This window comes from Pteropus vampyrus, unplaced genomic scaffold (genome assembly GCF_000151845.1).
Source record: "Pteropus vampyrus isolate Shadow unplaced genomic scaffold, Pvam_2.0 Scaffold196, whole genome shotgun sequence".
Lineage (NCBI taxonomy): Eukaryota > Metazoa > Chordata > Mammalia > Chiroptera > Pteropodidae > Pteropus > Pteropus vampyrus.
This window is the reverse complement of record NW_011888977.1, coordinates 488,985-498,598: the sequence shown is the minus strand read 5'-3', so window position 1 is coordinate 498,598 and position 9,614 is coordinate 488,985. Positions and strand designations below refer to the sequence as shown.

The window sequence follows — 9,614 nt, the reverse complement described above, 5'->3', positions numbered from 1 at the left end:
AATTCTTCTTTAAATGTTTGGTAGAATTCTCCAATGAAATCATCTGGGCCTGAAGATTTCTTTTGAAGGAGCTTTTTAATTACAAATTCAATTTACAAATATCTAACAAAAAAAAATCATAAATCAAGAGAGAGAACATAAAAAGAAAAAGTGTTATATTGTAGTACCTTTAATGGCACTTTTATCTAACTTTTATCTAATGGCTATAAGACTGTTGAGGTTGTCTATTTCATCTTGGTTGAGTTTGAGTAACCTGTAGTTTTTATAGAATTTGTTCATTTATTCTAAGTCATTGACTTTATGAGATTGTTTGTAGTACTCCTTTATGATCCTTTTAATGGCTACATGATCAGTAGTAATAGCCCCTGTTTCATTCTTGATATTGGGATGTGAGTCTTCTCTCTTTTTTCTTTGTAAGTCTTCCTTGAGATTTATCAATTTCATTGATTTTTTTTTTTTACAGAACCAGTTTTTTTCATTTCATTAATTTTCCCTATAATTTTCTGTTTTCAATTTCATTGATTTCTGCTCATTATTATTTCCTTAATTCTTCTTGCTTTGGTTTTATTTTGCTCTTTTTCTAGTTTCTTGAGGTAGGAACTGAGATTATTAATTTGAAATATTTCCTCTTTTCCAATAGAAGCATTTAGTACTATAAATTTTCCTCTCAGCACTGCTTTAGCTATAGTCCACATATTTTGATATGTTGTTTTTTCATTTTAACTCAGTTCTATGTGTTTTTTCATTTCTCTTAAGATGATGAGGTGAAATTTAAGCTGCGACTTGGATGATAGTTAGCCAAAAGAAGTACAGAATAAAAGAAGAGGGCATTAGGTTGGTGGATTGAAACTATCTCACTTAGTCTTTCTCTATACCTAACAAAATAAATGAAAACCCCTAAAAACCAGTAATCATATTCTCCATCAAGAAACAAACAGGTATAAACTCCTAATATAACATAATGCAGTCACCTAATACACCACTATAACTTCAAAAGTTGGTGGGCCATAGATATAGAAGGCAGAATACCATTAGTCATGGCAGGTTTCATAGGCATTCGACCTGTGTAGTCACATAGGGCCCACACTCAGAAGGGCCACAAGTTTGGTTTAATGCTCTGTTGTCACCATCTTTAAATTCTCAATAATTTTATCTTCGAAATGAAGTCATATAGGACAACTGAGCACACACAGGAGCAGAGGAATTAATGTAATATGCTTGCCTCATGTTTCTTGCTCTTCATTCACAAATACTGTTCATGATACCCCACAATGTTTGAGAATTCAGTAAGAGTCAAAGCAAGTACAACATAAGTTATGTTAGCTCTATAACTGAGTAAACATGAGCACTGATAACTCCAAGAGGACACTTTTCATTCAAATCAGAATTTGCTTCAAATGCAGAAAGAAGATATTGGTGTTCAAAGAAACACAAATGACCAAGAAACCTTACTCTAACCTTTCTTATTTGTGTAATTGCCCTGTATTAGCCAACCACTTATGACGAAAATAACAACATAGAAGGAAGAAAAAGAGAAGGCAATACAAAATTCCTTTCCCTTTCAATCCTTTTTTATTCATTAGTTACCCAAAGGTTGAGAGTGTTGGTAGGATGTACACATAAATATAAATGAAACAAAAACAGTTCAGTTAGTTTTGTGCAGCTTTTCCACTGTTCTGGTAAGAACACAATACATATGCATGCACGAGCTATGAAATATGAATTGTATAATTTTGGTGATTCCACATTAAATGCTTGTATATTTGCATTTAAAACTAGCATTGTAGATTATAAAGATGAATGTTAAAGTTCATGCTAATTATTTAAATTTTTCATTTTCTTTACTTAGTATGATATTAAATATCTAACCGAAAAATACCATAAGTCAAGAGAGAGGCCACAAAGGAAAAAGGGTTATATTTTAGTACCTTTAATGGCACTTTTATTCTACATTTTTGAACACAGATATACAGATTTTCATTTTGCACTGGGCTCTGGAAATTATGCAGCCAGTCCTGGGTGTCACAGCTATAAATTACTCTTAACAGTTCCATTACTAATTGCATCAAAAAGAAAGCTCTGTTTCAAAGTTTAAAATATCAAAAATTATGGCACTGAAACATAATAGTTTTTACTATTTGTAAATTTGTATTCTTACTCATGTACCACTATTACCCCTATTAGGTCTGATAAGTAATAAAATACTTTTAAAGGAAAAAATGTATATTTTGGTACCTTTAGCGGTACATTTTTTTCTGCTTTTTGAACTAAGGCCCCACATTTTCATTTTGCACTGGGCCCCACAAATTATGTAGCCAGCGTTGTTTGCAGGTCAAACCCTCAATGAAGCAATTTCCCCTACTCACACCTCCACCCCACCCTCATCTGTCACTTCTTCAGGGCACAGAAAAATGGATAATACAGGAAATATCCAGCCCTCACTCTGTGCCTCCCAAAGGAAAACAAATTGCCCAGATACTGTAGAAAGACTCTCAAGAAGTCACCTCTCTCGAGTTACCTCAGCGATGGAGGCGCAGAGCTGCCTAAGCATGAGCATGCAATATGCAAACACACTCCCAGGAACTTAACATACAAAACTAATCTTGAAAATTAACTCAAAGAACACAGGAACCCTTCCCACAACTGCTTCTCGCCACAGAAACTCAAAAAGAACATGAATTCAATAAAGCTCACGGAAAATATAAAAAACAACAGAATGGTTATAAAAATGAATATTGTAGACTTAAGAAAACTGAAGACCCCAAATCAATACGTTAGAGATGGTGTGAAATAGACTAGACCACAGCTGATGATCAAATTAATGACAAGATGAGGGAAGGGATGGTATACAGGAACAGCAGTGAAAGAAGATTCAAAAGTCAAAAAAAAATTAAAGCAATTAGAGGGAAATTGATAGCTATGAAGGTCAGGTGAACGTGATCCTGTATTAGGATGATTGGTGTCCCTGCAGTGAAAAATCCAACAAATGGAATAAAAGTTTTCCAAGATAAAACATGAGATAATTTCCCTGAATTAGGAGAAAAAAAAAGTCTGCATATTGAAAAGACATATCACATAACAAGAAATTTGATATAAAGAGTTCAATGTTCTACTAAAGCCACTGAACTTCAATCATAAAGACTTCTTCAAGTACCAGGTAGAAGAATCAGGATGACCTCTATATCTTGATAGGGCTGAGTTACATGGGTATATACATTTGTCAAAATTGAACTCCATACTTAAAATCCATGCATTTCATTGTATGTAAATTATACCCTGATTAGAATAAAGAATAAAACTCATTATTCTTCTTCCCAAACATTTTCCTCCTACTTTTTTATTTAATTAACATGTCACCACCTATTTAGTGTTTTTGAAGCCCAATTCATCATAGATTTTTCTCTCCCTCTTCCTGCCACCTTCATCTACTCTGTCACCAAACCTTTTAGAGTCCATTCCTAAACAACTCAAATATCTCCCCTCATTTCCATTATTAATGATCCAGGTTCACACTCCTGAACTAATGAAACGGACTTATAACTGGACTTAGCCTTTCCTAATTAACACTCAGCAATAACTGTAGGATGATCTTCCTAAAATTCTTAATTTATTATGTCACTTCCTCACTAAAAGTCTTCAATAGATTTATACTACCTATAAAAGAATATCTAAACTCCTGGTAGAACAACAAGCTAGGAGCGACCTGGTCTTGTCTACGAACATGCCCAAAGGATTTTCTACCCAAAGTCATCTAGTCCCCATCTAGTCCATGGTTTAGATTTTCAGCATCCCAGAGATTCCCACTTTCCCACAGCTGTTGCTTTAACTGCAGTTTCGTATTACAATTTTCAAAAAGATTAGAGAAAAAAATGAGAGCTCTCAGTGATCAAATCAACTCTCCATTTTTATGGTTCACTTTATCTCAAAGGTAACATCAGAGGCTTGTCTAACACCAAAACAAAGAAAGGCTTGCTTTCACCTCATTGAAAATGTTTGCATAAAAATTGAACTGCTTTTTTGGGGGATGCCGATTATTTTAAAAAACGTCCAGAGCATGGCAGGTTAAAAAATATTTCCTCTGAGATTCCTTCTAATGAAGACAGTTTTCTAACATTCAATGTAGTGGATTAAAGATGGTCATAAATTCACACTTTTCTCATTACAGGTGGAGTCTATGTTGCCACCCTTAAATTTGGGCAGATTCTATAACTGCTTTGACCAACAAAATACTGCAAGAGTGATGTCATGCCAGTTTCCGGGTTCAGCCCTTAAGAAACAAGCAACACCCATTCCTTGTTCTTGAAACAGTCACTCTTGGAGCCTCAGTCACCATATAAGAATCCTAACTACCTTAAGGCTGCCATGCTGGAGACACATGTAGGGAGGTCCTGAAACTACATGAATACAGAGAGATTCCCAGCCAGACTGCAGCTGAAGTCTCAGACATCAAGGAGCATAAATGAATCTACCTCACTGTGTTCTGTCTGAATTCCTGTCCCACAAAACTGTGAGAAAATAACAAAATCATTGTTGCTTTAACTCACTAAGTTAAGATACAGAGATAACTCACTAAGTTGTGAGGTATTTTGTTACCCAGAAATTGATAACTGCCACAAAACCAGATAAAATTAGAAGTTTTAAACAAAATTCTCATTCTACAGAAATATATTGCTAATGAAAAGAATCCAATTATACTTTTCAGAAATAGTCATGAAATTATAGGGTAAATCTATTAGCAAAGTAAGTCTATTAGAAACAAAGACAAGCATGGAAAGTTTGCATGTGGTTTTTAAAAAGAGAGAATATTGGAATACATTTTGCTCTTTAGAATACACATCCTGGAGAACATGTCAAATTCTGCTGCTTCTACATGACTCCTAAGTTCACACTTTGACACACTCTTTTCAAAAGAATGCATTTCATTCATTTTTTTTATCCAATGAATATGTATCGAATACCTACTACATGACAAGTTCTATTCTGAATGCTAGAAATACAGTGATGAAAAAATTAACAGTTCCTATATCTTAGGAGCTTACGATGAGTGATAAAATATAAAAAGAGAAAACCAATAAGCCACAGTTGGGCTCAAGAATAAGAAAATCAACTCATGGACAAGGTACAGATATACACAGTGGTGACAAGAAGGCAGACCCAGGCTTCTTGGGGACTGGTGATGGAGCCCATTGCTGGTAGCCAGGAACTTAATTCCTATAGGGCGGAGGAGTTTTGCTCTCTGCAAGTCTACAGTCCTAAGCCAAACATGGAACTTGAGACCCTTTCTCTTAAAAAGGAGCTGAAAAGATAGCTACCAACTGGACCTAGGTAATCTGACTTCACAGGAAGTTGTGGGCCTGGGGTGATGAGAAACAGAGATTCCAAGCCAAGCTGAATCTGAGATTCCCAAACATGATCATAAAACAAGAGCGGCAAAATATCATAAGAAGATCTGGTTCTTGACTGAGGGCTGGTGGGGCAGAGGTTGGAGGTGAGAAGGACATGTGATGGCAACTAGAAAGCAATAAAACCACTAGACAGGAGCTGAAAGGAAAAACTCATCCATAAAACTATACATCTGTTTCTGACAACACACAAAACATACACCACTGAAATTAACCAACCAGACCTTCTAAGGGCCACCTAAAACGCTTTGCCTACATAGAAGAAAAGCTGTAGTACTATTCTGTAAAGGAACTTTGTCCTTTGGTTTGTTGTCTGCTGAGAGTTTTTATTTTCATTCCTAAAGTGTTCAAGATTGCTATAGTGGGGGGAAAAAACTCAGTAGCCTGCCAAGCATCAAGAAAAGACTGATGATCATGGTGCCTTATGAGTCTATTCAGATAGCTAGAAGCCACAGTGTAGCCGGGGAGAGGAGGTGGGGCCAGCCCAAAGTGAAAATGGGTCTCCTCTGTAAGGGGAGCCGCTCTAACTCTAAGGAATGGACAAAAAGCAAACTTGCAGGTATTCTCACACACAAATTTGACTAACGACAAAAATCAAATCAGTGTTTCAAATCATAAATTTTTCGTAACTTGATTTCAAGTAAAATAACAATTTCCTATCCTATGTCTTTTAAATTCAGGTATGAATGGAACACATATGGCTATCCCGGGTAACTTTTGCCTCTTTTATTAGTGAGGCAAGTTAGTGTCCAGGATCCAGAATCCAAACATTCTATGCTTTAAAAAAAAAAAAAAAAAAAAAGTAATTGAAGTAAACTACCATTTGACAAGTAATTAGCCTGGAGGCAGTACTGAATAGTCAAGAACAGCACAAGCTCTAAAGCCAAAATGAGATTCGAGCTTGAGTCTGCCACATAAGTGTAAAATCTTTGAGAGGCAACTTTTCTCCTCTGTGCCTCAGTTTCCTCATGCACTCACATATAGTGGCACTCACATACTACATTTTAATGGTCTTCGCGAAGAAAATTGAGTAGCAGAATAATACTTTGATAAGAATATATTTTGTATTGCATCAAGAAAAAATACAAAAACACACCTTTATTACGGCAATCTATACCTTTATTGTGGCAATCTAATGGAGCTATCCATAAGAACTCTTTCATTTCCAGATGGGACTGGGGACTTTGCTTTAATTTTTAACTAGGTTATCTTTCACAAGTGCGGGAAGGAACAACTGTATAAACTGACAACTCCCCATACAGAAAGAAGCAAACCACCCAGGTGGCTGCATCTGTTTTGCAATAGTGCTTCTGAGGCCGGCGCAAGGATAGAGCGAGCGCCTCCTGGGTAGCTGTCCCAGTGCCCACGGGACTGACGGGTTCAGTCCTAAGTAAGCAGAGATCCGGAACGGATCATTCCACTCAGCACTGGGAACGCCCCGCCTTCTCTTCCAGCAAACCAGCCAGGGCTAATAACTCTGAGCGCCAGCGACCCGCCCGCCGCACTCACGGGCAGGCAAACAGCAGTTCAGAACCCTTCAGATGCACCTCCTTAGGACGGTCTAGAACAGAAGGCGGGGCGTGAGGTGTGGGTGTGACCGAGGCCGGGGCGGGGATGGGGGCTGGGGCGCGCCCACCGGGCCTGCGGCCGCGCCTTCTCCCGCCCACCTCGCTCGTAGGCGCGAAGCAGGTTGGGAGGTGGAGTTGGTATTGTGGTTGGTGGCGGGGCAGCTGACCTGCTTCGCTGTTTGGAATTTCGCCGGAGCTTCTGGACGTCGCTTTTACCACCGCTCCTGTTCCGGCCCTCTGAGCCTCCCAGCATTCCTAGCGTTCAACCCTGTACACCCCTTCCTCGCGGCTCCTGCCTGCCTCAGATCCCAGTAACCAGGCAGGCTCTCCCCGCATGTGGTCTACAGCCACCTGCTCGTCCCTAAAGCTCCACCGATGCCTCCTCTCCTCATGTGTACCTGGCACTACTCTAGTTATATATATTGTTAATCCCCTCTGCAGCTGAGACAGTGACACAGAGAAGTCAAGGAACTTGCTTAAAGTCACAGATGCAAAATGCGCCAGAGCTTGAGGTTGATTATAGGTTGCCTGCTTCCCTTTCACGTTGCATATCGTACCAGAATTGGATACCTAGCCAAGTGCCCTGTGCTTTTCCTAAATATTCATCATTTCGTAAGCCCTGGGAAGGCGGTATTAGTTATACAGCTGAGAATTCTAATTGACTCGCCCAAGAATACAAGCTCAGGTTTGTGTGATGGCAAAACCTGGACTATTTACATTAAATGTGTTCTCTGTTTCTCCACACCTTATTTTTTAAACAGCTTTATTGAGGTGAATCTCCCCAAAATATATATCTGTCAAGAAGGGCTCCTTATGGTTAACTAGGCCCAAATTCATAACCAGAGTCTAGCTGCTGTTGCTGACAGGGCCTCTCACGCATTCAGCACTTCAGGAAAAGCCACAGGCTGAGCTGTAAACCTCCTGTTGGCTCAGCTCCTAGTTTCATCTTTTCACCAATGAACGAAGACGTGCCCCAGTCTATCAGAGCTGCACAACCGTATCCTCATTGCAGTATAGTGACCAACCAGAACTCACAATGCTGACCAATCAGGACTGTGCAATTTGGACCAATTAGAACTGTGCAGATTTTGATTCCTCATTTGCATAAAAATGTACCAATTGGGAACCAGAGCAGGACTTTTCTCCACAAAAGCTGGCCCCCTCCATCTGGGTGGGGCACACTTCTGATTTTCGATAGAAGCTGCATTTCCCTATTTTGCAAATGTTTACGTGGGTAAAGTCCTTTCCACACCTCAGATGGGGAATTTTTGCTGACATTGATGTGCCATACAAAAACCTACACATATTTAAAGTGTATCATTTGATTTTTATGTATTCTATACACCTCTGAAACTATCAGTACAATAGAGAAAGTGAACATATTCATAGCACCCATAGTTTCCTGTTGCCCATTTGTAATTCCCCCCTCCCAGTCACAATCTACTATAACTACTCCTCAAATAACTATAGATCTGCTTTTGGTCTCTATAGATTAGTTTGTATTTTATAGAATTGAATATAAATAGTATCATATACTATGTGCTTTTGGAGGAACTGGGCTTAATTATTTTGAGATTCATCCGTATTACTGAGTTTATCGATAGTTCATTTCTTTTTATTACTGCACAGTAGTCCATTATAAGGATACATGGCAATTTGTTTATTCACACATTGTTGGACTAGCTATCACAAACAAAGCTGTCAACATCGATGTACAAGTATTTGTGTACGCATATGCTTTTTTTTGGATTACTACCTAGGAGTGAAATGGCTGTCATATGGTAGATGTGTGTTTAACTTTTTAAGAACTTACCAAACTACTTTTCAAAGTGATTGTTCCATTTTACATTTCCACCAGCAATGAATGAGAGTTCTAGTTTCTCCATATTCTCACCAATATCTGTTAGACATTCTAAAAGGTGTGTAGTGGTATCTCATTGTATGAGCATCCTTTCATGAGTTTGTTTGTCATCCATATATCTTTTTTAGTGAAGTGGAAATTCAAATCTTTTGCTCATTTTTTAAAAGTAGGTTCCTCATTTTCCACTATTTAGTTTTGGAAGTTCTTTACGTAATTAAGATAGGTCTTTTCAGACGTGTGATGTGCAAATATTTTCTTCCAGTTGTGGCTTGTCCTTTTATTTCCTTAGCATGTTTCAAAAGCTGATATTTTTAATCTTCATAATATGTAACTTACTGATTTTTAATGTGCTTTTGGTGTTATAGCTAAGAAATCTTTGCCTAACCCAAGGCTCCAAAGACTTTGCCTATTTTTTTCCCTACAAGTTTTATAGTAAATCTTAAACTAGTGATGTGATCTATGCTACATTAATTTTTATATACAATGAAAGATATGGGTCAAAGTTAATTTTTTGCATAAAAATATCCAATGGTTTTAGCCATTTGTTGAAAAGATTATCTTTTTTCCATTGCCTTTGCTACTTTGCTGAAAATCAATTGATCACATAAATGTGGGTTTATCTATGGAATCTACTCTGTTCATTGATTTCTATATCTTGACATTGATATCACATGGTCTTGATTACCATAGCTTTATAATAAATCTTGAAATCAAATAACTTAAATTTTTCAACTTTGTTGTTTTTTCTCAAAGTTGTCTTGGCTAGTCCACATCTTTTGTATT

At 37.7% G+C, this 9,614-nt stretch overlaps 1 pseudogene; it reads left to right on the top strand.

Annotated features, from left to right (window-relative positions):
• The window catches only part of LOC105299924, a 128,346-nt pseudogene extending 124,043 nt beyond the window's left edge, over nt 1-4,303 (top strand).
• Nucleotides 4,304-9,614: the final 5,311 nt, after the last annotated feature.